This window comes from Schistocerca nitens, chromosome 8 (genome assembly GCF_023898315.1).
Source record: "Schistocerca nitens isolate TAMUIC-IGC-003100 chromosome 8, iqSchNite1.1, whole genome shotgun sequence".
Lineage (NCBI taxonomy): Eukaryota > Metazoa > Arthropoda > Insecta > Orthoptera > Acrididae > Schistocerca > Schistocerca nitens.
The window spans coordinates 156,752,630-156,780,608 of NC_064621.1; positions in this window are offsets into that span (position 1 = coordinate 156,752,630).

Sequence of the window (27,979 nt, forward strand, 5' to 3'; positions counted from 1 at the left end):
TATTATCACGATATGAGTGTCTGAGGATGGCCGAAATCTTACCGAAACCGGTTACCATCGAAATAAATGTTTTTGGGGTCGAGACCGTTTGCGTCCATTCTTGGGGTACTTTTAACCATACTGCTGTTTCTCCTCGAGAAATGTTCTCAAAAATAACAGAACTCAAAAAGTTCAAACTATGAAGCTTCCTGGCAGATTAAAACTGTGTGCCGGACCGAGACTCGAACCCGAGACCTTTGCCTTTCGCGGGCAAGATTCGCAGAACAGCTTCTGTGAAGTTTAGAAGGTAGGAGACGAGGTACTGGCGGAATTAAAGCTGTGAGGACGGGGCGTGAGTCGTGCTTGGGTAGCTCAGTTGGTAGAGCACTTGCCCGCGAAAGGCAAAGATCCCGAGTTAGAGTCTCGGTCCGGCACACAGCTTTAATCTGCCAGGAAGTTTCATATCAGTGCACACTCCGCTGTAGAGTGAAAATTTCATTCTAGTTCAAACTATGTTGGAAAGACAGAAAATTGTACTGACTATGAAGAAATCACAAAGAGTGTCCCATAGGGTTCAATTTTGGTTCCACTCCAATTCTTATGGCAAAAAGACACCCTGAGCAAAGAGGCTGAAAACAACGAGGTAGATCAATAAGTTTGGATAGGTAAAACACATACGTGCGCGACACTAATCCAAAAACAAAGGTACATTAAATGTGTTCTGTCTCAGAAACCGATTGGAACAGATCATATATTCATACGAGATGTTTTGCATCAAATGAACGTTCCCGTCATATCCCTGAGTACTGACCATTCCTTCTGGGACACTCTGCATTTTACTCAACGTTGAGAACCGCTCAGAACTACCAACAAAGCCCAATTTTCAAAATTTCCCGTATTTCTGAATCAGCCTGTTTGTGACTGAAGAGGATCCCCGCAGTCCGCCAGCGCCACGGGTCCGGCGCGACCTCAACCCGTCGCCGGTTGTGCCCGGCAGTGCGTTCCTCGGCTCGCAGCTAGAGAGACGCGGCATGCCAGCTGGGCAGCGCAGACGTGCCCATTGTCAGCGTTAATTTCTTTCCGTCTGCGATCAATAGCTGTGACCTGGAATCGGGACGCCGCGCCGGCCCGGCGCCTCGGATGCTGCCGACGTGCGTCTGGACTGGCGAGCAGACCCACACACGAGGCCCAGGCTGGCGTCTGCAGCAGCGATTCTTGCTAACACCCCGCATTCAGTCATGCCTGTCTCTGTGCTGCAAAACGCTATCATCCCTAGAAAACGAAAACTGATCATCTGTTTGTAGACGATCAGTATGGCGTTCGGAAAGGTAAAACCACCACAGAGGCAGATTTCACTTTGCGACCGATAATCGAAGGAAGATCTTACAAAAATTAAGACACGTTAGTAGCATATATCGACCAAGAAAACGCGTTCTACAATCTACAATTGCGCAAAACGTTCGGAATTCTGTAAAAGCAAGCTATAGGAGAAGGTGGGTAATATACACTTGGGTGTAATATACGGGGTGGTCCATTGATCGTGACCGGGCCAAATATCTCACGAAATAAGCGTCAAATGAAAAAACTACAAAGAACGAAACTTGTCTAGCTTAGAGCACTATGGTTGGCCCGCTAGATGGCGCTGCCATAGGTCAAACGGATATCAACTGCATTTTTTAAAATAGGAACCCTCAGTTTTTATTACATATTCGTGTAGTACTTAAAGCAATATGAATGTTTTAGTTGGACCACTTTTTTCACTTTTTGACAGATGGCGCTGTAATAGTCACAAACATATGGCTCACAATTTTAGACGAACAATAGGTAACAGATAGGTTTTTCTAAATTAAAATACAGAACGTCGGTACGTTTGAACATTTTATTTCGGTTGTTCCAAAGTGATACATGTACCTTTCTGAACTTATCATTTCTGAGAACGCATGCTGTTACAGCGTGATTACCTGTAAATACGACATTAATGCAATAAATGATCAAAATTATGTCCATCAACCTCAATGCATTTGGCAATACGTGTATTGACATTCGTCTCAACTGCGAGTACTTCGCCTTCCGTGATGTTCGCACGTGCATTGACAATGCGCTGACGCATGTTGTCAGGCGTTGTCGGTGGATCACGATAGCAAATATCCTTCAACTTTCCCCACAGAAAGAAATCCGGGGACGTCAGATCCGGTGAACGTGCGGGTCATGGTATGGTGCTTCGACGACCAATCCACCTGTCATGAAATATGCTATTCAATACTGCTTCAACCGCACGCGAGCTATGTGCTGGACATCCATCATGTTGGAAGTACATCGCCATTCTGTCATGCAGTGAAACATCTTGTAGTAACATCGGTAGAACATTACGTAGGAAATCAGCATACATTGCACCATTTAGATTGCCATCCATAAAATGGGGGCCAATTATCCTTCCTCCCATAATGCCGCACCATACATAAACCCGCCAAGGTCGTTAAATGTTCCACTTGTCGCAGCCATCGTGGATTTTCCGTTGCCCAATAGTGCATATTATGCCGGTTTACGTTACCGCTGTTGGTGAATGACGCTTCGTCGCTAAATAGAACGCGTGCAAAAAAACCAGTCATCGTCCCGTAATTTCTCTTGTGCCCAGTGGCAGAACTATACACGACGTTCAAAGTCGACGCCAAGCAATTCCTGGTGCATAGAAATATGGTACGGGTGCAATCGATGTTGATGTAGCATTCTCAACACCGACAGTTTTGAGATTCCCGATTATCGCGCAATTTGTCTGCTACTGATGTGCGGATTAGCCGCGAAAGCAGCTAAAACATCTACTTGGGCATCATCATTTGTTGCAGATCGTGGTTGACGTTTCACATGTGGCTGAACAGTTCCTGTTTCCTTAAATAACGTAACTATCCAGCGAACGGTCCGGACACTGGGATGATGTCGTCCAGGATACCGAGCAGCATACATAGCACACGCCCGTTGGGCATTTTGATCACAATAGCGATACATCAACACGATACCGACCTTTTCCGCAATTGGTAAACGGTCCATTTTAACACGGGTAATGTATCACGAAGCAAATACCGTCCGCACTGGCGGAATGTTACGTGATACCACGTACTTATACGTTTGTTACTATTACAGCGCCATCCATCACAAAGCGAAAAAAGTGGTCCAACTAAAACATTCGTATTACTTTACGTACTTCGCGAATAAGTAATGAAAAATGGGGCTTCCTTTTAAAAAAAAACGCAGTTGATATCCGTTTGACCTATGGCAGCGCCATCAAGCGGACCAACCATAGCGCCATCTGGTTTCCTCCTTCAAGCTAGACGAGTTTCGTTCTTTGTAGTTTTTTCGTTTGATGCTTATTTCGTGAGATATTTGGCCTGGTCACGATCAATGGACCACCCTGTATACTGGTGTATGAAGGTAACTTTCGCATGACGTGTCACTGCCAGGCGACATAGCTCGATGAAACGTGCACCGTACATACAGGGTGGCGATTATTGAACTACATGTGAAACGTCCCCTTTGAACAATTATACAAGTCTGTGCTTAAACTGACACACAATATTTTTAGCGCAACGCAATCTGACTTTCAATAATCTCTAGAAGAGAATGGCCCTGACTAACATTAAACTATACCTTTCACAAATCACTTACCTCACAAAAATCTTCGCTACTCAAGCTACTGCAATACAGCGAGCGCCACAACTGCCAGCTAAATAAAAGATTCAAACTATGGAAGGCACTAACTACTGATAGGGATAGTTAGCAAATGAAAGATATTAATAGAGAACAAACAATGTATTTACCTTGATATCATATATATATATATATATATATATATATATATATATATATATATATATATATATATATATATATATATATATATATATATATATAGCAGTTCATGATAAAATTTCAAAACTCCGCCATCTCTCTCCCCATATCCACCACTGCTGGCGGCTCACCTCCAACTGTGCAACGCTACGCGCTGTTCACAGCCAGCTCCCTAACACTACAATGGCGAGTATTACAACAATGCAAAGCAGCCACAGACTGCACACAGCACAGCCAGTGATTTTCATACAGAGGTGGCGTTACCAATAAAAAAACCTAAACAGCCTACTTACATAGCCCCCATGCTCCCCACAAAAAATTTTACAAATTGGTTTGGGCAGTGGCCAATACAGATTTGAAAATTTTTTTTTATAATTACAATAACAAAGAAATCAAATGCGCACACTTATTGATACAATGTTGGTCAAAAGCTAAAATTTTCTCACAGTCCATAAAGACAGTCCTGATCATTCATCACATTGCAGTGTTTTTCTCAAAGTCTGAGTAGGAAAAGAAAATGCACACGGAAGTAGTGGATTTCCATGCAATCTTGAAGAAGTAGCGTTGTCCTTCCAACGGAAAGACAGTGCTGACTCTCGACATGCAGACAGGTCATGGGCCACAACAGAGCAAACCCACAGCGGAGTCAGTCGACATTTTGAAGAGTATTGGTGGGTAGGTCATCACAGAGCAGACCCACTGTAGTCCTGGTAGAGATTACGGTATTGGTGGGCCACCAGAGGTGCAGACCCAATGCAGTCCTTGTAGAAATAATGGTATTGATGGATCATCAAAGACGTAGACCCACTGTAGTCCTTGTAGAGATGGCCAGCAGCCATCTGTTGTGACTATGCAGGTGCACAATCACCATTGAAGAGTCTTGCGGATAATAGAGCAAGTCCATAACCACCACTTGTGCACTCACAAAGTTTTTGAATTGTCCTGAGAACCAGCAATGCTGTTAACCAGTCCCTTGCCGAATTATTAACACACGTGCAAACACTAATAGTCCCTACTTCTCACATATTGTCCATATACTATGACCAATAGAAACGTGTGCAGTGAAATGTAACTTACAAGTTACTTAATTTGATGAACTGCTGTCAATTACAATTTTATAACATGAGAATACAATTACAAAGGTTCAAAATACATAATTAAAAACATAATAATACAGATAACATTTGTAGTAATATGGGCTTTACAAAAGAATAGAAATAACATATACATCAGTGTCACAGGAATTATGACATAAGTACATACATGAAAGATCAGAATAACTTTTGGAATATCAACTTCACACATGAGCATTAAAACAAAAGAGAATAAATAATATCTAAGCATATTTACAAGTTAAATAACATATTATTAATACCAATTATATTTGAGGATAACAGTATTCCTCATCATAGTGAATAGAATTAGAAAAAAATTCTATGAAACTACACAGAGACAGGAAGAAAACAAATACACAAGGGTACACAAACACATAGTGGGATAACACAAAAGGAAAGGACAGGGTTTGTTTTCAGTGTAACATTTGGTACTGCAGTCCAACCCAAAACTTCATTCCATAGATCTTTCATCTAATTTCAACCTTTGCTTCCACCAAAAAAATCCTATCCAAGCATGCTTTCTGTATTTATTTCACATATTTCTTACATCATTATTTATTTTCCATTATCTTACATCATCATTTATTTCCAAGAAAATCCTACCTAAACCTGTTGTCCCTAAACCCTACCTTTTTTGGTTCATATCCTCTTTCAAAATACTGTTTTGGCCAAACCATTTTCTTATAGATTTTCAATGTATTTCTTCCAATTCATCACAACTTGTTCTCTTATATAGTCTACCCCCTCTTAAGCTAAGGTAAATCTACTGAGCTCAGATGCTAAACTAAGGAACGAGGCAATGCAGCAGCACAAATCAAGTAACACAAACATCAATGACAAAAATTTCAAGCTGGCAAAGCAAGCTACAGTAAATCTAAATTACCAAGCAATTCAACATTACAACTAATATGAGGCAATGCGCAGCAAACAAGAAAAATAAATCTGGCTTAGCAGAGTAACACAAATTCAAATTCAGTAGCACTATTCCTGGCAAACAGCATAACTTATACCTAAACATGACAAAGTTCAAGCAGAAAAAATATTACACTAAAAATGGCCATGTCTAATACCTATGTCACATTTTAACACTAGAGTGATGCATCACGATAACTTACTCTACCAAAAAAATTACCAAGTAGTTGAAAAGAAAATTATGTATACAGTTCCTGTTACTAGTCCCTTCTTATTGTTCTTTCCATTCCAAGAGCTCCTTTTTCGAAGAATGTGGATCATAAAGTAATTATTCAATAGATCTGTTGACAGAAAGTGTTCACATTAGCAAATGCATTTAATTTTATTTTATGAAACCAATGCTGCAAGACAGCTGGAAACCAGATATCAAATGAAATAAGCAATTACGCAAACCAAAGCATAAAAATATCATTCAATAGTCATGTGACATTTCATAAGTTAGTAGAAATTCTCTCAACTCTCATAGAAAGACACTTGTCCTAATCAGGTGTGCAGTTGTAAGAATGTTTCCAAGTTATTATTAGCGTGTCGTATTTACGATGCTTCTACAAAGGAATGTCAATAGCGAGGATAATGGCCTCCCTTTTTTTCTTCTACCACCTAATGGCTTTTTCTCAAGGCGGCTGGCACACCTGGCCGCTCACAACGAATTACGTCACGGTCACTTACCTTTCATACCGAAATATTTACGACAGCAGTTTTCGCTACAGTGACAGTCTCACATAAAAAAAATTCACAGGTTGGGAATTTGGTTACAAATGTGTAGAAACAAAATCTTATGAATATAACAGTGTCCAAAAAATTTTCGCCAGCATTGTGATACATTCACACATATACACACATTTCATAACTCTTAAAGTACGATTCTTGGTTTCCAACAACCTTTTTCACAAACCATAGTCCCTAACTTCTATTCATTATTCATATACATATAAACACGTAATCACATTCCTTATATAGCATCAGCTTATTGATCATAAACATACCTCAACAGCATAATACACATCGTCGTCGTAAAAATAACATCATAACACCTCAGTCAAATCTCAAAAACGTCGTAGCTTCATCCAATAGTTTCTAAACCTAAAAAAAATTCTCTGCTCACGTCAAAAGTGTCATCTACCTGTAATTATACCCTCAGGTGTTACAGATTACAGCAATGGAATGAAATGTATCACGGAAAACCTTCTATGCAATTCAAAAATCTTGAAAAATAAATGGCTTAAGTACAAAATTAATCTCTCAAATGCATGTCCTGTAGCGCTAAATGTGCGTCTTGCTGTAAGATAATTCTGTGGAAGTGTCGTAGTTATCGTCCTCCGAAAGCTAAGTTCTGCAGAAGTCAATGTACTTACCTCATGATACACAAAAGTGAAATGCTTTGCGTATAGGTATCTTAGTTATTACGCTTATTGCCGTGATGAAGAAAGTACTGTACAGTAACGTATTGTTGTGCCACGAAAAAGGCTGTCTCATTGTTGCTATACCACAAAAGTTACTACTAAAACATGTTTTTCTTTCCAGAAGAATTCAGAAAACTGTGCAGATATAAAACAGAAACACCGCAAAAGCAACATTGTAAATTGTCACTCATTAGTAGCGTCGTGATAAAAATCGTGTAGCTGTCACATTAACTAACCTCTGTGTCATCTGGTATCTCTCAGAAAGCACTTTAAATCCAGAATGTATTTTCAAATAAACTAAAATGTTGCATTAAAATCTCATTAGCAGTACTGGTAAACGTTCTAAGTATGTGAGCCTTATAGTCGTTACGTAATCGTGCAACAAACAAGCAAGAATGCACACACACAATAACACTGTGTCGTCTGTTCACAATAACAATGCATTCGTAATTTCTGTTTAAATAAGTTCTCTTGGTTCTTGATTGGATATTTAACTTCAAACATTGTTGCATGTTAACAGATTCTAAGTCTGACAAAGCATACTAGAAATGTGAAGTGAAAAGTTTTATGGCAAAGACAAAGTTAAAAAGCAGATTATCTTTCAATAAGCGGTTTTACATGTGAAGTGTGGTGCAATCCTTTACTCTTCATAGTACGCAGACTTTCAACTGAAAAGCAATTGTCATGTTTTATACGTCGGTAAAGAATGCTGGAATTTTTCTCAAGGCTAGCGTCTTATGTTATTTTTCTCGGAGCCAGCGGGCGCACGCGGCTGCCTGCTGTGCGAGTTATTGTCTGTCCCTTTGTTGGCGCGCGTCGTTACTGGGATTAGGCGACCTAACTTCTACAAATTCGCCTTGCCGAGAGGGCCCTGCCCTGTTTAAATCCCTCCAGTTCTGATGCAATTCAGGTCTGTCGTTACGAATATATCGTCTGTCGTCATGTCGGTAGGTTCCGTAGTTTCTTCCTTGTCCGTCACGTGGTGGAGAATTTCTCCCTGAATCGTAACTGCGCGCTGGACCGTTGCGTCTAAAGTTATTCTGTCTCCCGTAATAATAATTATTTTGGTTCCCATATTGTCTGTTTCTCTGATTGTCTCTGTGATAGTCACTACCGCGGAGAGGTGATCTTTCCCTGTAATTATTACTACTCTGCCAACGGTTGTCATACGGGTGGTGTCTGTTTTGGTCACGATATGTGTTGTGAGAATAGCCTTGTCGTGTCCAGTTATTATTTCTTTCATCGCGGAATTGCGACGGATGTGATCTGTAATTGTTGTGCTCCTGCGTTCCGTGATTGTCAGTGTCAATTTCCAGTTCTTGTAACAGTCCCTGAAAAGCTTCAATGTCGTCTTTGCAACGTCCTGCCAAAATAATATGTCGTAAATGTTCAGGTAATTTGATTAAGCAAATGCGGATGAGTTCTGAGGGGCTGTATGGGTTTGACAGGTACTGATTCTTGTGCAACATGTCTTCAAAATATTTCACAAGACTGGAGAATTCAGATTGTTCGAAATGTTTCATCATTATGATGCCATGTTTTACTCGGTCTTGTGTGGCTTGAGACCAATATGCTGAGAGGAAGGCATGGTAAAACTCTCCTTCACTGTGGCAATCGTGAATGACCGATCGCATTCTTACAGCTGGTTCATTCTCTAAGTAGCCACACATAAATTCTAATCTGTGTTCTAACGACCAGTTGGGAGGAAAACAATGAGAGAATTGATGGAGCCATGCTTGTGGATGAATATCGTTGGCAGAATTCTTAAACGTTTTGAATTTACGTGTAGTAATGAACAGCTTATAGTCAAAATCATCGTGTCGGCGAGTAGCATATCGGTCATCGTTAGGTCGTGTCGGCCGTTCCATCTCAAAATTCGGTGTACATTGCCAGTTTCTTTCATAACTTCCGAAATGCCCTGTGTTATTATTTTGTGGCTTTTCCGTATTTCTAAGTTCCTCTTCCCGTGTTGGAGCGCGAGTGTCCTCTGAAATACGTAATTCTTGTACTACTTGTGCCAACTGATCTTGAACTTCCCGGATTTCTCTTTTGTACTGTGTATTGATTTGATTTTGATTTTGTTTGAATTTTCTAATTTGTTCGTACTCTTCAGTGTCAGTGAAGGCTACAGGTGTTGTGTCATTCAGATCATCATCTACCTTTGTAGATAAGTTAGTGACCTGATCCGAAAGTTCGGCTACTTTCTCCGATAGTGAGCACATTTCCTCAGTGTGTTTTTCTGAACCAAGTTTCAGAGTGTCCATTTGTGTTGAAATCGAATCTACTGTGTCCTTCAACTTTTCCTGAGTTTTTGCAAGTTGCGTAACTGAATCGGTAGATGCAACTGAGTCAATTTTAGCCCACAAGGTCTCATGATTTTCGTGAACAATGGTTTGCAATTCTTTTATGGCTGCTTCGTGATTCTGTAATGCATTTTCATGACGCGAAAAAATAGGTTCAAAATGCTCACAAATTTGAGTTTTTACTTCACTACAGACTTTTTGACATTTCGATTCAATGTTATGTAACTCAGTAGTTAAATCTTCACGTGTTTGTTCAAGTGTGGTGTCTAACTTTTTAAGATTTTGTTCCACTGCGTCTAACTTTTGAAGATTTTGTTCCATTGTGTCTAACTTTTGTAGCTTTTGCTGTGTTTGACTCTGATTTTGTTCCATTTGTTTCTGATTTTGTTCAAGCGTTGTGTCTAACTTTTGTAGCCTTTGTCCCATTTGTTGCATTAACTGTAATAACAATGCACTGGTGTCTGAAACACGTTCCTCAGTGCTTTTCGGCAGTGAAGTTGCACCGGCAACATTCACAATTTGACAAGCAGAAAATGTGTCTTGACTTATTTGAGAAAACGGTGAGGACACAAATCCTGAATCTACAGTATTTGCGAGATTGTTTCCTGTCATTTCGGATTCCTGAGGCGAGCTGTTGCCGACCGATCGATCGATAATGCTTCCCTGTTCTCTAATTGTTTCACTGTCTACACCATTGTCTGCCGCCCGCTCCATTTCCCTATGCACAATTACCAAATTACTACTTTGAACATTAGTTAATTCATTACTCGGTGGCGCTAACACACTGCTTTCGTCTTCGCTGTCATTTCTCAGTTTACTTTGGAGCCTAGTGTTACGTTTTTCACACGCCATTATTGTCACAATATTTCACACGACAACACAGAAAAACACAATTTTAAGAGCAAAAATAGGGGAACACATTAACATAGCACTGAAAATAATATCTAGTTAATTGCAGCTGCGAAATACTTGGTGCAAATCTACATGCATGCCACAACTGTTTTACTGTACAACAATGAAAGACTGCAACTACAAAGGAGATTCTCTCTACAATTATGCGCTAGCAATAAACAAAATCTACACTAATTACACAAACTACAAGAAAAAATCAGAAGATTCCAGTGAGGTATCCTAGGCTAAGGGTCGACATATGAAACGTCCCCTTTGAACAATTATACAAGTCTGTGCTTAAACTGACACACAATATTTTTAGCGCAACGCAATCTGACTTTCAATAATCTCTAGAAGAGAATGGCCCTGACTAACATTAAACTATACCTTTCACAAATCACTTACCTCACAAAAATCTTCGCTACTCAAGCTACTGCAATACAGCGAGCGCCACAACTGCCAGCTAAATAAAAGATTCAAACTATGGAAGGCACTAACTACTGATAGGGATAGTTAGCAAATGAAAGATATTAATAGAGAACAAACAATGTATTTACCTTGATATCATATATATATATATATATATATATATATATATATATATATATATATATAGCAGTTCATGATAAAATTTCAAAACTCCGCCATCTCTCTCCCCACATCCACCACTGCTGGCGGCTCACCTCCAACTGCGCAACGCTACGCGCTGTTCACAGCCAGCTGCCTAACACTACAATGGCGAGTATTACAACAATGCAAAGCAGCCACAGGCTGCACACAGCACAGCCAGTGATTTTCATACAGAGGTGGCGTTACCAATAAAAAAACCTAAACAGCCTACTTACACATGAAAAAAAGTGTAAATTAGTTACAAACGACGGCGTGTACACAGTTTACTCAATATGTAAACGTCACTGCAGATATTCGTATTTGGATTATGACATGTTCGATATGCGTGCCATCATTGGAAATGATGTGGCGCAGACGAATAGCGAAATTCTGTACGACCCGCTGAAGTATCGGAACAGTGACGGTGTCGATGACCTCAGCAATAGTTTTGGAGTTATTGCTGTCCACCTTGTCTTTAATATAGCCCCACAAAAAGGAGTCGCATGTGTTGAGATCCCGAGAATATGGCGGCCAATCGAGACCCATGCCAGTGGCCTCTGGGTACCGCAGAGCCAGAATGCGCTCCCCAAAGTGCTCCTTCAGGACATCAAACACTCTCCTGCTTGGCTGGGATCGAGCTCCGTCTTACACGAAGCACATCTTTTCCAAATCGGGGTCACTTTGGATAAAGGGGATGAAATCATCTTCCAAGACCTTAACGCATCGTTCGATAGTCACCGTGCCATCAAGGAATATTGCACCGATTATTCCGTGACTGGACATTGCACACCACACAGTCACTGGTTGAGAGTCAAGAGACTTCTCGATCGCGCAATGTGAATTGTCAGTCCCCCAAATGCGCCAATTCAGCTTATTGACGAACCCACGCAAGTGAAAGTGGGCTTAGTCGATAAATCAAACCATACAGCGCATACTAAATCCATCATATCCCGCGGCCAACCGTGCACTTTGTACGTTCTGACGCTAACCGTTCATAATTTATGACGATTTTGTTTCATATAGTTCAACAATTGTCGCCCAGTGGGAAGAATTACTGCAGTATAGGTCAAAAGGTAACTGAAACAAATACGCAATGAGACGAAGAGGACACTTTTATTCAAAGATATTACACTGAAGTCACTGCCCCTGGACACTCCAAAAGGAGGGATTTGTTTCTTAATCAGGTGTGATCGCCACAGACAGCAGTGCACGTGCTCCCTTGGTGGCCACAAGGTTGGTAAGGGGTTATGTGGTACCACACCTCCACCAGCGCAACATAACTGCTGCATTGGCGCTGGTGCATGTGGAGGTGCTGAAATACATCACCCCAACGCTTCCCAAACGTGCTGAGCAGGTGAAAACGGGCAGCCCAGGCCATTCGCCGAATATGTTCTCGTACCAACAGTTCTTTCACCTGCGCTGTTCGAAGCGTTCACGCACTGCCATCCATAAAAATGAAATTATGACCGAACGCCCCCGAGAAAAGACGAACATAATGATAATAATAATAATAATAACAATAATAATAATAATGTGGAGAGTAACATCTGTAGAGAGAGACAAACCGGAATATATCCAAGAAATAACTGAGGACGTAAAGTGAAAGTGCTGCTCTGAGATAAAGAGGTTCGCGCAACAGAAGAATTCGTGACGCACTGAATCGAATCAGTCAAAAAAATGACGAATAAAAATAAAGTGTACCATATCTGTCTGGAGTAACTTTTCAATGTGCAGTAATCGTTTATTTTCACAAATAAGCTTGTTACTGTTAGTTAGGACACAGAACAGAAAACAAACCACTCGCAGGAAACATCACTATAACACCGCGTGACACCAACTCACTTCGGCAGAAAGAAGAGACCACTAGTTTTGTGAGGTATACCATATGTTGGTTGGTGGTTGGTTCTGAGCACTATGGGACTTAACTGCTGAGGTCATCAGTCCCCTAGAATTTAGAACTACTTACACCTAACTAACCTAAGGACATCACACACATCCATGCCCGAGGCAGGATTCGAACCTGTGACCGTAGCGGTCGCGCAGTTCCAGACTGAAGCGCCTACAACCGCTCGGCCACTCCGGCCGGCATACCATATGTAGTTGACGATCTGTAGAGGTACCAAGTTGTGGGGTTGTGAAGCAGCTGAATGGGTTGAAAATAAATAAATGGCCAGGTCCTGATGGGATTCCAATTCGGTTTTACAGAGAGTACTCTACTGCATTGGCTCCTTACTTAGCTTGCATTTATCGCGAATCTCTTGCCCAACGTAAAGTCCCGAGCGACTGGAAAAAAAGTGCAGGTGACGCCTGTATATAAGAAGGGTAGAAGGACGGATCCTAAAAATTACAGACCAATATCCTTAACATCGGTTTGTTGCAGGATTCTCGAACATATTCTCAGTTCGAATATAATGAATTTCCTTGAGACAGAGAAGTTGCTGTCCATGCATCAGCACGGCTTTAGAAAGCATCGCTCCTGCGAAACGCAACTCGCCCTCTTTTCACATGATATCTTGCGTACCATGGATGAAGGGTATCAGACGGATGCCAACTCCTTGACTTCCGGAAAGCGTTTGACTCGGTACCCCACCGGAGACTCCTAACTAAGGGACGCGCATATTGGATAGGTTCCCAAATATGTGAGTGGCTCGAAGACTTCTTAAGTAATAGAACCCAGTACGTTGTCCTCGATGGTGAGTGTTCATCGGAGGTGAGAGTATCATCTGGAGTGCCCCAGGGAAGTGTGGTAGGTCCGCTGTTGTTTGCTATCTACATAAATGATCTTTTGGATAGGGTGGATAGCAATGTGCGGCTGTTAGCTGATGATGCTGTGGTGTACGGGAAGGTGTCGTCGTTGAGTGAGTGTAGGAGGATACAAGATGACTTGGACGGGATTTGTGATTGGTGTTAAGAATGGCAGCTAACTCTAAATATAGATAAATGTAAATTAATGCAGGTGAATAGGAAAAAGAATCCCGTAATGTTTGAATACTCCAGTAGTAGTGTAGCGCTTGACACGTCGATTAAATATTTGGGCGTAACATTGCAGAGCGATATGAAGTGGGACAAGCATGTAATGGCAGTTGTGGGGAAGGCGGATAGTCATTTTCGGTTCATTGGTAGAATTTTGGGAAGATGTGGTTCATCTGTAAAGGAGACCGCTTCTAAAACACTAATACGACCTATTCTTGAGTACTGCTCGAGCGTTTGGGATCCCTATCAGGTCGGATTGAGGGAGGACATAGAAGCAATTCAGAGGCGGGCTGCTAGATTTGTTACTGGTAGGTTTGATCATCACGCGAGTGTTACGGAAATGCTTCAGGAACTCGGGTGGGAGTCTCTGGAGGAAAGGAGGCGTTCTTTTCGTGAATCGCTACTGAGGAAATTTAGAGAACCAGCATTTGAGGCAGACTGCAGTACAATTTTACTGCCGCCAACTTATATTTCGCGGAAAAACCACAAAGATAAGATAAGAGAGATTAGGGCTCGTACAGAGGCATATAGGCAGTCATTTTTCCCTCGTTCTGTTTGGGACTGGAACAGGGAGAGAAGATGCTAGTTGTGGTACGAGGTACCCTCCGCCACGCACCATATGGTGGATTGTGGAGTATGTATGTAGATGTAGATGTAGATGAAGTTGAGGAATTGGTGATTACTATGTTTCGTACGTTGTTCCAAAAAGTCGCAGGCATTTTCTATGGAATTAAGATCGAGTGATTTAGCGGGCCAGTCGAGTTGTGATACGGTGCTTGAGCGTTCGTCATACCAGGAACGTACGCCTCTAGCTCTATGAACACAGCTGTTGTCACCTTTCTAGTCCTGAATGTCCACAGCATACTCATCATGAAGATGATGAAGAAAAAGTAATACAGCTCAAATAAACATCCTACTTCATGTTCACGCGAACCTGAATCAGTAGGGCCAGGTCCATGATACGATGACACCAGTAAAATGCCGCAGAAGCACCTCAGACATGGACTATCCTCTTCACACACTGAAGCGTAAACGCCTAATCTGGTCGTCGACGCATTCGACGCCTTGTGTCATTTAAAAAGAGGCAAAATCGTGCCTTCTCGGACTATTAGACGCGTCCAGTTAGCTACTGTCCTGTTTCTGCTCCCTGTTTCTTGTGAGCAATGGCCTTTCGCGAGCTATCCGACTACATTCGTCCATTGCATGCAGTCCCTTCGCAATATTCGCTCGGAAACTGGTCGAGATGGACCTGCATTCACAAACGGCAACAATTCCCGTCTGTTGTGAAACCGACTGCCTTTACAACGCCTGTCATATAAAGTCAGCCTAGAGTAATTTATGGTCAGTCATTTATGATGGCCAATTTCACTGACATCGGTTTGTTGTAGAACCATGGAACATATTTTGTGTTCAGATATAACTACCTTTCTAGACTCTGAGAAGCTCATCTGCAGAAACCAGCACGGTTTTAGGTAACAGCGGTCATGCGAGACGCAGCTGGCCCTCTTTGTGCATGGTATACAACAGGCTCTAGATACCGGCTCCCAGGTTGATGCCATATTCCTCGACTTTCGAAACGCGTTCGACTCAGTTCCGCATTGTCGCTTGCTCCAAGAAGTGCGCGCTTACGGTCTATCTAATGACATATGCGTTTGGATAGAAAGTTTTCTAACAAACAGAGAGCACTATGTAGTCCTGAATGGGGAGACTTCAACAGAAACAAGCTTAACATCATATGTGCCCCAGGGCGGCGTAATCCGCTGTTTTTTACTATTTACGTAACTGATCTGGTTGATGGTATTCACAGCGGCATTAGACTGTTTGCCGACGATTCTGTAGTCTACAGGAAAGTAGTATCACATGAAAGTTGTGAACAAATCAATGAGGAATTGCAGAAAATAAATGTGTGGTGTAATGACTGGCAGTTATCTCTCAATATTAGTAAGTGTAACCTACTGCGTATAACAAAACGAAAATCCCCATTAGTGTACGAGTACAAAATAAATGCCCAGTTTTTGGAAGCGGTAACATCCGTCAAGTATCTCGGTGTGACTATTCGAAATGATCTCAAATGGAGCGATCTGACTACGCAAGTAACGTGTAAGACGAACTCTAAATTCCGGTTTATTGGTAGAATCCTGAAGCGATGCAGTCCTTCAACAAAGGAAATTGCTTACAATACTTTAGTTCGTCCACTCTTACTGTTCGTCTGTGTGGGACCCTTACCAGTTGGGTCTGATTCAAGAGATTGAGAAGGTCCAAAGAAGAGCGGCAAGATTCGTGACTGGTACATTTAGCCATCGCGACAGCGTTAAAAATCTCATAGAAAGTTTGAAGTGGGACACACTTGCAGATAGACGACGCGCTAAACGGAGGGGGCTGCTAACTAAATTCCGGAATCCGATCTTCGCCGAAGATGTAGAACATATATTATTACAACCAACTTTCTTATCGCGCAGTGATCACCATTCAAAGACAAGGGAAATTAGAGCTCGTACTGAGGCATTCAGACAGTCGTTTTTTCCTCGAGTTCAGACAGTCGTTTTTCCCTCGCGTGATCCGCGGGGGGGGGGGGGGGGGTGAGAGAAGGGAATATGACTTTGACCTTTGGCGCGAATAGTGCCCTCCGCTACACACCGCTTGGTGGCTAGTGGAGTATATATGTAGATGTAGATCCTTCCTTTTTTTTTTTTGCAGTCATTGTTCACACTCCGTGACACATGACTGCAGGTGGTACACGTTTCCTTGACGACACGTCGACCAGACCGCGTTTGCATACCAACAAATTGGACAACTTCTTCACTGTAGTTCATGGGCGCATCCAAACACAATAACTCTTTTCCTCTAATTCTGTCATGACCCAAGCCGACCCACCGTACAGCGCAGATTCCGTATAACCAAGTGCCACATTACAAGGCCCTTCAGTGCCGTCACATACTCAGGTGTGGAGGGACACTTCGCCACTTGGTGCAATTTCTACAAAGCTCATGTGTGACCAGTGTGCTCTCTTAAGGAATTGATTACCATTTAATCTGGTGAGATTATTATCGATGATTCGTAACGAAGCTTGCCACTTCGACATCGCCGTATGTCTGAAGTACACAAAGAATTTTTGTTAATATTTTATATACCTACGGTCAAGGATAGGCAGCTGAGTGCGAAGGCAAGATAGGTCACATCTAGTAGAAGATGTTTTTCTCGCCAGACGGCAAGGAGAACGGGGGTAATAGTGAAAATTTACTGATTACTATTGTAGCAATATCCAACGTCACATAAAACAACCTTCTTCATTGTTTCGTATCACTGTCGATGATGATTGGTACGTCGAGATGGCCGCATTACGAGCACAGTTAATTATATCCCAGCACAGTCCCACTTTCGAAATCTTCCGTAACATAAACGGAATACAAAATTAGATAAATACCCATCACATTCCGTCACACTAGACAAATAGACTGCTGGAAAAAAATTAGTGCAACCTTTAGAATTTTCCAGTTCAGTCGAGATTTATTGTTGCAAGAGTGCATATGGAGTACATGGAATGATTACATTTTCAAAAAAATGGTTCAAATTGCTCTGAGCACTATGGGACTTAACATCTGAGGTCATCAGTCCCCTAGAACTTAGAACTACTTTAATATAACTAACCTAAGGACATGACACACATCCATGCCCGAGGCAGGATTCGAACCTGCGACCGTAGCGGTCTCGTGGTACCAGACTGAAGCGCCTAGAACCGCTCGACCACACCGGCCGGCATTACACTTTCAGATCAACAGCACAAGCGGTACTGTGGTGACAGGTATCGACCCATTCTGAAACGCCGAACGTGCTGGAGCCTCCACGGGCGAAAATACAGACGCTAACTGTAGCACCCAGCTGATCGTACAGATAGCGAATGCTGTCCTGGGATATGTTATGCCACGCCTGCTCGACCGGTTCACGTAGTTCTGTAAGAGTTGATGGGTGACGAGCCGCACGAGTCAGTTCTCGTCCCATCATATCCCACACGCACTCGATTGAAGACAAATCCAGATATCACGCTGGCCAGGGAAGTTGCTGCACGTCTTCCATAGCACGTTGAATTTCACGGGCAGTGCTGGGTGAGTATAACACTCTTGGAACAACACATCAACTTGCTATCGCAAGAACGGCAAAGAACTGGTCTAACAACATTCGGCACGTACCGAACGGTGGTTAGCGCCGCCTCCAGAAACACCAAAGGTGAAGAGAGTTGTAGCTCATCGCACCCCTGACCGTAAAGCCCTGGGTTGGGACCAGTGTATCTTGGGCGAATGCACTCTGCGAGACAGCATTCCTCTTGTCTACGTCGTACGCGCAAACGATCATCACTTGCGTCCAGGCAGAATCTGCTTTCATCGTTGAAGACCACGGCGCGTCATTCCATCTTCCAAAAAGATCCTCTGATGGCACCAGTCGACCCGTGCACGTGGATACTGTGGTGTGAGTCGAAGGCATGCTAGAGGTGTGGTGCCCTTAGTCCTGCTGCTGCACTACTGGCCATTAAAATTGCTACACCAAGAAGAAATGCAGATGATAAACGGGTATTCATTGGACATATATATTATAGCACAACTGAGATGTGATTACATTTTCACGCAATTTGTGAACATAGGTCCTGAGAAATCAGTTCCCAGAACAACCACCTCCGGCCGTAATAACGGCATTGATACGTCTGGGCATTGAGTCAAACAGAGCTTGGATCGCGTGTGCAGGTACAGCTGCCCATGCAACTTCAACACGATACCACAGATCATCAAGAGTAGTGACTGGCGTATTGTGAGGAGCCAGTTGCTTGGCCACCATTGACCAGACGTTTTCATTTGGTGTGAGATCTGGAGAATGTGCAGGCCAGGGCAGCAGTCGAACATTTCCTGTATCCAGAAAGGCCCTTACAGGACCGGCAACATGCGGTCGTGCATTATCCTGCTGAAATGTAGGGTTTCGCAGGGATCGAATGAACGGTAGGGCCACGGGTGGCAACAAATCTGAAATGTAACGTCCACTGTTCAAAGTGCCGCCAATGCGAACAAGAGGTGACCGAGACGTGTAACCAATGGCACCCCATACCATCATGCCGGGTGATATGCCAGTATGGTAATGACGAATACACGCTTCCAATGTGCGTTCACCGCAATGTCTCCAAACACGGATGCGACCCGTCATGATGCTGTAAACAGAACCTGGGTTCATCCGAAAAAATGACGTTTTGCCATTCGTGCACTCAGGTTCGTCGATGAGTACACTATCGCAGGCGCTCGTGTCTGTGATGCAGCGACAAGGGTAACCGCAGCCGTGGTCTCCGAGCTGATAGTCCATGCTGCTGAAAACGTCGTCGAACTGTTTGTGCAGATGGTTGTTGTCTCGCAAACGTCCCCATCTGTTGACTCAGGGCCCGAGACGTGGCTGCACGATCCGTTACAGCCATGCGGGTAAGATGCCTGTCGTCTCGACTGCCAGTGATACGAGGCCGTTGGGATCCAGCACGGCGTTCCGTATTACCCTTCTGAACCCACCGATTCCTTATTGTGCTAACAGTCATTGGATCTCGACCAACGCGAGCAGCAATGTCGCGATACGATAAACCGCAATCGCGATAGGCTACAATCCGACCTTTATCGAAGTCGGAAACGTGACGGTACGCATTTCTCCTCCTTACACGAGGCATCACAACATCGTTTCATCAGGCAACGCCGGTCAACTGCTGTTTGTGTATGAGAAATCGGTTGGAAACTTTCCTCGAGCCGGCCGGAGTGGCCGTGCGGTTCTAGGCGCTACAGTCTGGGGCCGAGCGACCGCTACGGTCGCAGGTTCGAATCCTGCCTCGGGCATGGATGTTGCTACACCAAGAAGAAATGCAGATGATAAACGGGTATTCATTGGACAAATATATTATAGCAGAACTGAGATGTGATTACATTTTCACGCAATTTGTGAACATAGGTCCTGAGAAACCAGTTCCCAGAACAACCACCTCTGGCCGTGCCACAGCAATGCCTCGTCGACGTGGTTACCGTCGTCGCTGGCGGCGCAGCGTTCCTGTGTATCGTGCTTTGAAGGCGATAGACATTGATCTTTCTGGACAGTTCAATAAACAACAATTAATTGGAGGTCCAAACGTATTTCGTATTTCCTTAGGTTAGTTAGGTTTAATTAGTTCTAAGTTCTAGGCGACTGATGACCTCAGACGTTAAGTCGCGTATTGCTCAGAGCCATTTGACCCATTTGACTTTCCTCGTGTCAGTACGTTGTAGGTGTCGCACCGGCGCCAACCTTGTGTGAATGCTCTGAAAAGCTTATCACTTGCATATCACAGCATCTTCTTTCTATCGGTTAAATTTCGCGTTCGTAGCACGTCATCTTCGTGGAGTAGCAATTTTAATGGCCAGTAGTGTAATAACTAGTTGGCAATATTTCAAGTTGACATGTCTGGGCTCACAAGACCTCTTATCTGTGCTGTAGTAGCTATACTACCTGCCACTGCTCTCATTACAATACGATGATCATGGCGGCCGTCTGCGCTGCATGGCCGTCCAGAATATCGTCTACGGATGTGAGAATTTCACGTGACAACTGATACCAGCATCAGTGCACGCAGCACATCCTACTTAAGTTTAAAATCTCTTCCCCGCCACTAGAAAAGCCACAATTTGACCCCTTTCAAACTCGCTCAGTTTGGTGTAGAAAGCACGACTGTGTTTCCGTGGCATGGTTGCCTGCGTGCTTCACATGTTTGCACCACGCTAAAGCTTCTGGCTGTGAGCGTTCCCTATTGAAGGGTATTCACAGATGGCGCCCTGGTAGCTATGTCAGTATGCTGCTTTTTGGCGGACGACGTTGAAACCATCATCACTACATCTACTATCCCCCACGAGACATGTGCCGTCATCGGATCAAAGTCGACGTCGTCTTGCCAGATGTACTAATCTTTTTCCCGGCGGTACACATATTTGGCACACTAACCTAAGGAAATGGTACCGGGATTCCGTACCACTTCAGTGCGTTCCAAAACAGCCATTAACATACAGTAGTACATAGCGTTAATTACAGGCAATACCCTTAGTTATATTAACTATAGTCGTATTAAGGGGCTCCGGAAAGGCTCAAAATCATGAAAAGTTCAATTTTTACTTTTTTGCGTTTTCTGAATCTGCAGACTATTACCTTTTAATAGATATATAATTTATTCAATTCCGAAGACTACAACTATTTTTAAATTTTTTTTGAAATGTGTTCTACATGGGCGTGACCCACTGTGGCGCTGTTAAACTGCTGTCAAATGGTGTTATTATTAACGTCCGTGTTCATCAGGTACATTTTAGTGATGTGAGATAAAGTATGTGTTGTGGCTAACCTGTGATGGTTCAATGTATATCGCTGGTGTGATTGTCGATCGTTTCATGTTTCTTTACTCTGTCGTTATCTCGAAAATATTCGTAATTAATTCTGTTTCTTGAGTCTCTGTTTTGTTGAAGTATAATAATGAGTAAAAGCAAAGTTATTAGAAATCCTCTGAAGGCTTTTAAGAAAAGGAGAAATGTTGGAAAGCCAAAGGTATTTACAAATATGGGAATGAAGATAGGTTCTAACATGGTACGAGCGATGCTTGCTTTAGACAAGGAACGCCTTCGGGCTGCAGACAGGGCTGTAAAGAGTCTAGAAATACAAGCAAGAGTAAACAGGAGGAGGAACAAGAGGAAGCTGGAGGAGGAGTTTGCAGAGGATGAAGATAATCCATCCTATGGACCTGGAATGCACTAAAAAGTTAATCCAATCTTTGTCGCTCGATTCCCAAAACTTTTATTTTCTCATACTAATTACATGTTTTCTAAGGATCTTCCAAACATATTTGTTTCAAACTTTCAGTAAATGTTACACAGTACCTTCTGCATAATTTAACACAGCCTTTTTCCAAAAAACTGTATATTTTTGAATATATAAATAAAAAATTGCAAAAAAATGTTGTGAATTTTCATTACAATTGAAAAAAATCATCTTTAATAACTGAACTAAAATTTTGTAAAATCCCTGTGTTAAGTTGTAGCCCATATTCCAATAAATAATCTGTAAAAAGTTCAACTTCCTACCTCAAATACTTTGTGAGGAAAGATGTAATTTATAAGCGTTATTTTAACATTGCAAGATAGGGCTTTCCGGAGCCCCTTAACAATCTTAATGGTCCTTTTCTTCTAAGGAGTTTTGCCGCTTTCAAATGGTATGCAAAAATGGTTCAAATGGCTCTGAGCACTATGGGACTTAACATCTATGGTCATCAGTCCCCTAGAACTTAGAACTACTTAAACCTAACTAACCTAAGGACAACACACAACACGCAGCCATCACGAGGCAGAGAAAATCCCTGACCCCGCCGGGAATCGAACCCGGGAACCCGGGTGTGGGAAGCGAGAACGCTACCGCACGACCACGAGATGCGGGCAAATGGTATGCAGTAAGTTATGACGTCCACTTGCTTGTCACTACTGCTGGTCCATTATCATCTTGTTAGACAACTCAGCGTTACCTCTGAACCATGTGATATCAGCCCCGGCGATCACACTGTTAGTTGCACCGTGCTGCTGTTTAAATATCCTGGCTCAAAAGGCACTATACAAGGCTCAAAATATTATTTAGTCCCGCTTTTTCTGTCCACTCACCTTAGACAATTTACACGGTGACGGCACTTGTTGTTTTTTTCTTCGTGTCTCATTTAAGAATGATCTCGATTTGTAACAGCGTCTTCGACCGTTCGAGTACTGCACACACCCCCTTTTTCAAGAATATAACAGTCCTTCGTTCGTAGCCACACTAATTCGAATTCGGCATGACAACAATGACAACTGCTCTGCTTCCTTATACAATGGGTCAATAGAACAGCGCTTCTTGCAGCAGAAGGATCGAATTACCTCTTTGCTTGTGTAGCGATTGGAAGCGCGCAATTCATTCCCAATTCAGTCTACGTAAGCGAATTACCAGCAGTGAACTTAAACATTTCATCTGCCTGAGAGAAACTTTTTGTAAGACGTAACGGGCTCCCTTTGTCGCAGTAGTACAGAAACAGGTCCCATGCTAACGTGACTTTGAGTAATGCCGAGTCTGCCCAACAACGGAAGCCTGGGAGCAAAAGAAGTGTGTCGATAGCTGATCCGTCGACGCATGATAGAGTCGACTTTGAATGTTTATTGTTTCAAAATATTTAAATACTAAATATTGCCTGTGTCGTATCAAATATACAATTGGAATGAACTCAAAGGCAACATTATAGAAAGTGAAGAGGAAGTAAATGAAAACGAGACGGGAGATATGATTTTGTGAAGGGAATTTTGACAGAGAACTGAAATACCAAAGTCGAAAAAAGGCCTCTGCCGTAAGAAACTTTATCTCAGAATTATTGAAACCCTTGGGCGAACCAGCCACGGCAAAATCACCTGTGGTACTAGATATAGAGGGTGATTCAGCTGCAGCTATCTAGGTGCTGCCGGCCGCTGTGACCGAGCGGTTCTAGGCGCTTCAGTCCGACTGCTGCTACGGTCGCAGGTTCGAATCCTGGGTCGGGCATGGATGTGTGTGATGTCCTTAGGTTAGTTAGGTTTCGGTAGTTTAAAGTCTAGGGGACTGATGACCTCAGATGTTAAGTCCCATAGTGCTTAGAGCCATTTGAACCATATCTATGTGTTACGCAACCTGCAACTTCTTCAGAAACCACATGTGAAATTTTCATATTCTCTCGCTCGGTACGCATAAGCTATTAGTCCTACATAAGAAACGCGCAGAACCTTTTTGTAGGGAATTTAATTTAGTTAAATTTTGTACTGGGATACGTTTTCGCTGGAGGCCACGGTTTTCGAGTTATTCAAGAAAGAGGCATTTGAAGGTCACTCTTGTACGTCTTTCTTGAATAATTCTAAAACTATGGTCTCTAGCGCAAACAGATATCACAGTAGAAAATTTAACAATATTAGATTTCCCGCAAAAAGATACTGTTCATTTTTCGTAGGATTAATAGTTGGCACGTAGCAAGAGAGAGAATGAGAAAATCTTGCTTGTGGTATTTGAAGATTTCGCAGGTTGCATAAAACTGATAGGTAGGAGGCAGCTAAATCTATATGAAACAGGTGGAATACTCTCAGACTTCAAGAATGTGTAATAATTCCAGTTTCAAAGCAGGTAGATGCTGAGAGATATGAATATTACAGAACTTTTTCCGATCATCAATCTTCTGAATGGTTTGATGGTTCCCACCACGTTTTTCTGTCCTGTGCCAGCCTCTTCATCTCAGATGAGCACTTCTACCCAATGTCTTCAATTTTTTGTTGATTATACCCCAATCTCTGCATTCCCTTACAGTTTTTATTCTCTTCAGCTCCTGCTAGTACCACGGGAGCTATTCCTTAATGTCTTAACACATGTCTTATTGTCTTGTCCCATCTTCTTGTCAGTGTCTTACAAGTCCCTCTCCTTGCAAATTCTGAAGAGAGCTTCCTGCGTTCCCATTCGTCCACTTAAGTTTCAAACACTGTAGCACCACACCTCAAACGCTTCGACTGTCTCCTTTACCCGTTTTCCCACAGTTCATGATTCACTTCCATATAAGACTGTGCTACACGCGTACGTCCCCACAAATTCCTTCCTCAAATTAAGTCGGCCGATGTTTGACACTAGCTGTTTTCTTGTGGCTCTCTTTGCCTATGCTTGTCCGCTTTTTATGGCCCTCTTGTTTCGTCCGTTGCGTGTTAATATGCTACCAAGGCAGCAAAATTGCTTCACTTCGTCTACTTCGTGTCCCCCAATTCTGATGTTAAGTTTATCAGTAATCCCATTTTTGCTACTCTGTGATACACTATGCGATCAAAAGTATCCGGACACCCCCCCCCCCAAAAAAAATACATTTTTCATGTTAGGTCCATTTTACTGCCACCTAGTGCCAGGTACTCCATATCAGCGACCTCAGTAGTCATTAGACATCGTGATAGAGCAGATGGGGCGCTCCATGGAACTCACGGACTTCGAAAGTGGTCAGGTGATGGGGTGTCACTTGTGTCATACGTCTGTACGCGAGATTTCGAGACTCCTAAACATCCTTAGGTCTACTGTTTCCGAAATGATGTTGTTGTTGTTTTGGTCCCGTCCTGAGACTGGTTTGATGCAGCTCTCCGTGCTACTCTATCCTGTGCAAGCTCCTTCATCTCCCAGTACTTACTGCAACCTATATCCCTCTGAATCTGCTTAGTGTATTCATCTCTTGGTCTATGATTTTTACCCTCCACGCTGCCCTCCAATGCTAAACTTGTGATCCCCTGATGCCTCAGAACATGTCCTACCAACCGGTCCCTTCTTCTTGCCAAGTTGTGCCACAAACTCCTCCCCAATTCTATTCAATACCTCCTCATTAGTTACGTGATCTACCCATATAATCTTCAGCATTCTTCTGTAGCACCACATTTCGAAAGCTTCTATTCTCTTCTTGTCTAAACTATTTATCGTCCACGTTTCACTTCCTCACATGGCTACACTCCATACAAATACTTTCAGAAACGACTTCCTGACACTTAAATCTATACTCGATGTTAACAAATTTCTCTTCTTCAGAAACGCTTTCCTTGCTATTGACAGTCTACATTTTATATCCTCTCTACTTCGACCACCATCAGTTACTGTAATCCCCAAATAGCAAAACTCATTTACTACTTTAAGCCTCTCATTTCCTAATCTAATTCCCTCAGCATCACCCGATTTAATTCGATTACATTCCATTATCCTCGTTTTGCTTTTGTTCATGTTCATCTTATATCCTCCTTTCAAGAGACTGTCCATTCCGTTCAGCTGCTCTTCCAGATCCTTTGCTGTCTCTGACAGAATTACAGTGTCATCGGCGAACCTCAAAGTTTTTATTTCTTCTCCATCGATTTTAATTTCTACTCCGAATTTTTCTTTTGTTTCCTTTACTGCTTGCTAAATATACAGTTTGAATAACATCGAGGATAGGCTACAACCCTGTCTCACTCCCTTCCGAACCACTGTTTCCATTTCATGTCCCTCGACTCCTATAACTGCCATCTGGTTTTTGTACAAATTGTAAATAGCCTTTCGCTCCCTGTATTTTACCCCTGCCACCTTCACAATTTGAAAGAGAGTATTCCAGTCAACATTGTCAAAAGCTTTCTCTAAGTCTACAAATGCTAGAAACTTAGGTTTGCTTTTCCTTAATCTATTTTCTAAGATAAGTCGTAGGGTCAGTATTGCCTCACGTGTTCCAACATTTCTACGGAATCCAAACTGATCTTCCTCGAGGTCGGCTTCTACCAGTTTTTTCCAATCGTCTGTAAGGAATTCGTGTTAGTATTTTGCATCCGTGGCTTATTAAACTGACAGTTCGGTAATTTTCACATCTGTCAACACCTGCTTTCTTTGGGATTGGAATTATTATATTCCTCTTGAAGTCTGAGGGTATTTCGCCTCTCTCATACACCCAAGGCCGTCAGTAGTTCTAATGGAATGTTGTCTACTCCCAGGGCCTTGTTTCGACTCAGGTCTTTCAGTGCTCTGTCAAACTCTTCACGCAGTATCATATCTCCTATTTCATCATCATCTACATTCTCTTCCATTTCTATAATATTGTCCTCAAGAACATCGCCCTTGTATAGACCCTCTATATACTCCTTCCACATTTCTGCTTTCCCTTCTTTGCTTAGAACTGGGTTTCCATCTGAGCTCTTGATATTCATACAAGTGGTCCTCTTTTCTACAAAGGTCTCTTTAATTTTCCTGTAGGCAGTATCTATCTTACCCCTAGTGATACGCACCTCTTCATCCTTTCAGTGTATTCAATTGTATTTCATTGTTCTTATTAGATAGTGGCATTGCTCGTATTTTTACTACAACTTTAAGACATCCTTTCCATCTCAAACTTTCCTGTCCATGTGCATAGCAGGTTCTGGATAATGGTCCTTGGCCGATACCTCACGCACAACAAAGAATAAAATGAACAGCAGTTTTTGGTGTTACGTAATGTCGTTTCTATACTTATGTCTTTCTTCCGTTTACTTTCATTCTATAACATGTGCATTGTAGACTGTTTATCCCATTCAAGAGGTCTTGCAATTCTTCCTCACTTTCAATGAGGATAGCAATGTCATGAGCGAATCTTATCACTGACATACTTTCATCCAGAATTTTAAACCCACTCCTGAACCAGTATCGAATTCCCTTAATTGCTTCTTTGATGTACAGATTGAATAGTAGGGCTGAAAGAGTACACCCCTCTTTATATCTTTTCTAATTCGAATTGTTCGTTTTTGGTCTAGCATTCTTAGATTACGTTAAGCTGCAAGCGCATTAACGCGCGATCGAAGCAGGGAGTAATCCAGGCGGCGAGCTTCGGCGCCCGCTTTGCTACTTGTCGACGCGTCGGTCACTGCCGGTCGGCTGCAGAAAACGGACGTTGAGGAAGCAACCTGTTTCTGGTTTATTTATAGAAGGAGGCTTAGAAAAATAAAATGCTCACATTGGGTACATCTATTTTGAATAGCAGTCTATATGCAAATTCACATTCCAAACTAAGAGACAAATTTTTCATTTACTTTAGAATGCCTTTAAAACCGTTGCTTTAGTTTATTCATAATGACATTTCAGCGGACCGTATTTCTGTCATATACTGTGTCTTATCATAAGAGACACTCAACGTTAGTTAAGGTTGGTTGGTTGGTTGGTTGATTTGGGGGAGGGAAGGTGATGGAATGATGGGGAAGGAAGTCGGCCGTGTCCTTTCAAAGGAACAATCCCGGCATTTTCCTGAAGCAATTTAGAGAAATCAAGAAAAACCTAAATCAGGATGGCCGAGCGCGAGTTGGAACCGTCATCCTCCCGAATGAGA